A 6,134-nucleotide genomic window follows, 5' to 3' on the forward strand; every position below is an offset into this window, starting at 1 on the left:
TCGCTTTGGCGCGACGTCGAACTATAAATAATGCTGTCACTAGCGTGAGCGTCGTGGAAAGTCGGAAAAGTCGGCTGCGAGGGTGAGTGCCAAGTTTGGGGAGCGTTTCGTAGTATGCGCAGTGCAGTGGAGACGCGGAAACTTGTTGTGGCCCAGTGTTTTGCAGTTGGACGACAAGATTGGTACACAGTAGTAAAGAGGGAGGCACTGAGTTGGCATGAATAATGGAGTGCACAACGGGGCTCGAGATGTGTTTGTTACCTCAGGTGCTGTATGATTGTCGACAAGGAGTGAAAACGGAGCAATTTGTGACGGCACTTTCAATTTAAGACGTTAAAAACAGACGGAATTTGCATTTGTAATACCGGAGCATCGAAACTACTTGGAACTTTTGTGTATATGAACGGGTCCGCGCCTTTCTACTCTGCTCCCTTCACCGCTACAAACCAACCAACCATCGTGTCCGTGCGCATCTGAGTCGCAAAGAATGGGGAATAGCGCAGTTTGCTCGTGCATGGGGCGTAGCTCAGTTGGTAGAGCGTTCGCTTGGCATGTGAAACGTCCAGGGCTCAAGCCGCGGCGCCTCCATTTTTTGTGGTCAGTGCATGGTAAGTGTTGGTCGCGGCGAACCTAAAGGCACGCAAGATGTTGCAAAGCCAGCGTCACAGACTGATATGATGTATACTGACGTAAGGAGAGCAAGATGTAAGTGTGGGGACCGGCTGTTATCGAGGTGTCATCTGTCTTAGGTATCGCGGCTTAAACTCATTGAAGTCTAGAGGGTGGACAACACGTTGGTCTTACTCAGAGCGGTGTCTGAATTCTATTTTCGACGTTATACGTGCCACTTTCATTGTGGCCAACTACGATTCGATACAGAATGCACGAAACCTAAAAGACACAGTAACAGATACATAGAGAGTAGCGTTTGTCTGCTCAATAATGGGAGTGCAAGGGTCTGTGTCGTCTATATGGCTGTATGTAGCACCATTAGTCTTCGGGGGGGCGGGCGTAGCTCAGATGGTAGAGCGCTCGCTTAGTATGCGAGAGGTACTGTGATCGATACCCAGTGCCTCCAGAATTTTTAACACACCTACATGCGCACCTTGATATGCAAGTGGAATAATTCACAACCAGCAGATGTGTGTAGGAAGATACAAGCGAATGATTAGCATCCACAATTGACAAGCGTGCTGTTATTAGTGTGCAGGAAGCACCCTCCTCCGACGCCTACACTTAATTTAGAAACAGTACAAGTGTTCCCGTAAGATTCTCAAGCCTATGTCGGAAAGATCTGCCTTCCGCTGAGTTCACGTAAATCCCACTGCACATTCCTATTCTTTGCGTGCAGTCAGCTGCTACAGGTGTTGCTAGTTGTGACTGCTGAAAACAGATGCCGTAGCAATCAATTCATGGAGTGAGTTGTATGTTTTGCGATAGTCTGTCTCTGACAAGCAAGCACAGGTGACATAGGTGCGAACACAGGAAGCTTGCAGACCCTCGCTGCCTGCAGACACCGAGCAGCCACACTAGGAGGGCGGCCTAAGCCGTAGGCGAAATGTGCTCATTCGCTTTGGCGCGACGTCGAACTATAAATAATGCTGTCACTAGCGTGAGCGTCGTGGAAAGTCGGAAAAGTCGGCTGCGAGGGTGAGTGCCAAGTTTGGGGAGCGTTTCGTAGTATGCGCAGTGCAATGGAGACGCGGAAACTTGTTGTGGCCCAGTGTTTTGCAGTTGGACGACAAGATTGGTACACAGTAGTAAAGAGCGAGGCACTGAGTTGGCATGAATAATGGAGTGCACAACGGGGCTCGAGATGTGTTTGTTACCTCAGGTGCTGTATGATTGTCGACAAGGAGTGAAAACGGAGCAATTTGTGACGGCTCTTTCAATTTAAGACGTTAAAAACAGACGGAATTTGCATTTGTAATACCAGAGCATCGAAACTACTTGGAACTTTTGTGTATATGAACGGGTCCGCGCCTTTGTACTCCGCTCCCTTCACCGCTACAAACCAACCAACCATCGTGTCCGTGCGCATCTGAGTCGCAAAGAATGGGGAACAGCGCAGTTTGCTCGTGCATGGGGCGTAGCTCAGTTGGTAGAGCGTTCGCTTGGCATGTGAAACGTCCAGGGCTCAAGCCGCGGCGCCTCCATTTTTTGTGGTCAGTGCATGGTAAGTGTTGGTCGCGGCGAACCTAAAGGCACGCAAGATGTTGCAAAGCCAGCGTCACAGACTGATATGATGTATACTGACGTAAGGAGAGCAAGATGTAAGTGTGGGGACCGGCTGTTATCGAGGTGTCATCTGTCTTAGGTATCGCGGCTTAAACTCATTGAAGTCTAGAGGGTGGACAACACGTTGGTCTTACTCAGAGCGGTGTCTGAATTCTATTTTCGACGTTATACGTGCCACTTTCATTGTGGCCAACTACGATTCGATACAGAATGCACGAAACCTAAAAGACACAGTAACAGATACATAGAGAGTAGCGTTTGTCTGCTCAATAATGGGAGTGCAAGGGTCTGTGTCGTCTATATGGCTGTATGTAGCACCATTAGTCTTCGGGGGGGCGGGCGTAGCTCAGATGGTAGAGCGCTCGCTTAGTATGCGAGAGGTACTGTGATCGATACCCAGTGCCTCCAGAATTTTTAACACACCTACATGCGCACCTTGATATGCAAGTGGAATAATTCACAACCAGCAGATGTGTGTAGGAAGATACAAGCGAATGATTAGCATCCACAATTGACAAGCGTGCTGTTATTAGTGTGCAGGAAGCACCCTCCTCCGACGCCTACACTTAATTTAGAAACAGTACAAGTGTTCCCGTAAGATTCTCAAGCCTATGTCGGAAAGATCTGCCTTCCGCTGAGTTCACGTAAATCCCACTGCACATTCCTATTCTTTGCGTGCAGTCAGCTGCTACAGGTGTTGCTAGTTGTGACTGCTGAAAACAGATGCCGTAGCAATCAATTCATGGAGTGAGTTGTATGTTTTGCGATAGTCTGTCTCTGACAAGCAAGCACAGGTGACATAGGTGCGAACACAGGAAGCTTGCAGACCCTCGCTGCCTGCAGACACCGAGCAGCCACACTAGGAGGGCGGCCTAAGCCGTAGGCGAAATGTGCTCATTCGCTTTGGCGCGACGTCGAACTATAAATAATGCTGTCACTAGCGTGAGCGTCGTGGAAAGTCGGAAAAGTCGGCTGCGAGGGTGAGTGCCAAGTTTGGGGAGCGTTTCGTAGTATGCGCAGTGCAATGGAGACGCGGAAACTTGTTGTGGCCCAGTGTTTTGCAGTTGGACGACAAGATTGGTACACAGTAGTAAAGAGCGAGGCACTGAGTTGGCATGAATAATGGAGTGCACAACGGGGCTCGAGATGTGTTTGTTACCTCAGGTGCTGTATGATTGTCGACAAGGAGTGAAAACGGAGCAATTTGTGACGGCTCTTTCAATTTAAGACGTTAAAAACAGACGGAATTTGCATTTGTAATACCAGAGCATCGAAACTACTTGGAACTTTTGTGTATATGAACGGGTCCGCGCCTTTGTACTCCGCTCCCTTCACCGCTACAAACCAACCAACCATCGTGTCCGTGCGCATCTGAGTCGCAAAGAATGGGGAACAGCGCAGTTTGCTCGTGCATGGGGCGTAGCTCAGTTGGTAGAGCGTTCGCTTGGCATGTGAAAGGTCCAGGGCTGAAGTCGCGGCGCCTCCATTTTTTGTGGTCAGTGCATGGTAAGTGTTGGTCGCGCCGAACCTAAAGGCACGCAAGATGTTGCAAAGCCAGCGTCACAGACTGATATGATGTATACTGACGTAAGGAGAGCAAGATGTAAGTGTGGGGACCGGCTGTTATCGAGGTGTCATCTGTCTTAGGTATCGCGGCTTAACCTCATTGAAGTCTAGAGGGTGGACAACACGTTGGTCTTACTCAGAGCGGTGTCCGAATTCTATTTTCGACGTTATACGTGCCACTTTCATTGTGGCCAACTACGATTCGATACAGAATGCACGAAACCTGAAAGACACCCTAACGGATACATAGAGAGTAGTGTTTGTCTGCTGAATAATGAGAGTGCAAGGGTCTGTGTCGTCTATATGGCTGTATGTAGCACCAATAGTCTTCGGGTGGGCCTGCGTAGCTCAGATGGTAGAGCGCTCGCTTAGTATGCGAGAGGTACTGGGATCAATACCCAGTGCCTCCAGAATTTTTAACACACCTACATGCGCACCTTGCCATGCAAGTGGAATAATTCACAACCAGCAGATGTGTCTAGGAAGATACAAGCGAATGATTAGCATCCACAATTGACGAGCATGCTGTTATTAGTGCGCAGGAAGCACCCTCCTCCCACGCCTACACTTAATTTAGAAACAGTACAAGTGTTCCCGTAAGATTCTCAAGCCTATGTCGGAAAGATCTGCCTTGCGCTGAGTTCACGTAAATCCCACTGCACATTCCTATTCTATGCGTGCAGTCAGCTGCTACTGGTGTTGCTAGTTGTGACTGCTGATAACAGAAGCCGTAGCAATCAATTCATGGAGTGAGTTGTATGTTTTGCGATAGTCTGTCTCTGACAAGCAAGCACAGGTGACATAGGTGCCAACACAGGAAGCTTGCAGACCCTCGCTGCCTGCAGACACCGAGCAGCCACACTATGAGGGCGGCCTAAGCCGTAGGCGAAATGTGCTCATTCGCTTTGGCGCGACGTCGAACTATAAATAATGCTGTCACTAGCGTGAGCGTCGTGGAAAGTCGGAAAAGTCGGCTGCGAGGGTGAGTGCCAAGTTTGGGGGGCGTTTCGTAGTATGCGCAGTGCAATGGCTACGTGGAAACTTGTTGTGGCCCAGTGTTTTGCAGTTGAACGACAAGATTGGTACACAGTAGTAAAGAGCGAGGCACTGAGTTTTTCATGAGTAATGGAGTGCACAATGGGGCTCGAGATGTGTTTGTTACCTCAGGTGCTGTATGATTGTCGACAAGGAGTGAAAACGGAGCAATTTGTGACGGCTCTTTCAATTTAAGACGTTAAAAACAGACGGAATTTGCATTTGTAATACCAGAGCATCGAAACTACTTGGAACTTTTGTGTATATGAACGGGTCCGCGCCTTTGTACTCTGCTCCCTTCACCGCTACAAACCAACCAACCATCGTGTCCGTGCGCATCTGAGTCGCAAAGAATGGGGAATAGCGCAGTTTGCTCGTGCATGTGGCGTAGCTCAGTTGGTAGAGCGTTCGCTTGGCATGTGAAAGGTCCAGGGTTCAAGCCGCGGCGCCACCATTTTTTGTGGTCAGTGCATGGTAAGTATTGGACGCGGCGAACCTAAAGGCACGGAAGATGTAGCAAAGCCAGCGTCACAGACTGATATGATGTATACTGACGTAAGGAGAGCAAGATGTAAGTGTGGGGACCGGCTGTTATCGAGGTGTCATCTGTCTTAGGTATCGCGGCTTAACCTCATTGAAGTCTAGAGGGTGGACAACACGTTGAACTTACTCAGAGCGGTGTCCGAATTCTATTTTCGACGTTATACGTGCCACTTCCATTGTGGCCAACTACGATTTGATACAGAATGCACGAAACGTGAAAGACACCCTAACGGATACATAGAGAGTAGTGTTTGTCTGCTGAATAATGGGAGTGCAATGGTCTGTGTCGTCTATATGGCTGTATGTAGCACCATTAGTCTTCGGCGGGGCCTGCGTAGCTCAGATGGTAGAGCACTCGCTTAGTATGCGAGAGGAACTGGGATCAATACCCAGTGCCTCCAGAATTTTTAACACACCTACATGCGCACCTTGCCATGCAAGTGGAATAATTCACAAACAGCAGATGTGTCTAGGAAGATACAAGCGAATGATTAGCAGCCACAATAGACAAGCGTGCTGTTATTAGTGCGCAGGAAGCACCCTCCTCCCACGCCTACACTTAATTTAGAAACAGTACAAGTGTTCCCGTAAGATTCTCAAGCCTATGTCGGAAAGATCTGCCTTGCGCTGAGTTCACGTAAATCCCACTGCACATTCCTATTCTTTGCGGGCAGTCAGCTGCTACTGGTGTTGCTAGTTGTGACTGCTGATAACAGATGCCGTAGGAATCAATTCATGGAGTGAGTTGTATG

General features: G+C 48.9%; 1 non-coding gene across 1 annotated transcript; it reads left to right on the forward strand.

The window, feature by feature from the left end:
* Positions 1 to 5,220: 5,220 nt before the first annotated feature.
* Trnaa-ggc (transfer RNA alanine (anticodon GGC)) lies at positions 5,221 to 5,293 on the forward strand. Its single transcript has one exon. It is a non-coding gene; the product is annotated as a tRNA-Ala (tRNA).
* Positions 5,294 to 6,134: the final 841 nt, after the last annotated feature.

This window comes from Schistocerca gregaria, chromosome 9 (genome assembly GCF_023897955.1).
Source record: "Schistocerca gregaria isolate iqSchGreg1 chromosome 9, iqSchGreg1.2, whole genome shotgun sequence".
Classification (NCBI taxonomy): Eukaryota; Metazoa; Arthropoda; class Insecta; order Orthoptera; family Acrididae; genus Schistocerca; species Schistocerca gregaria.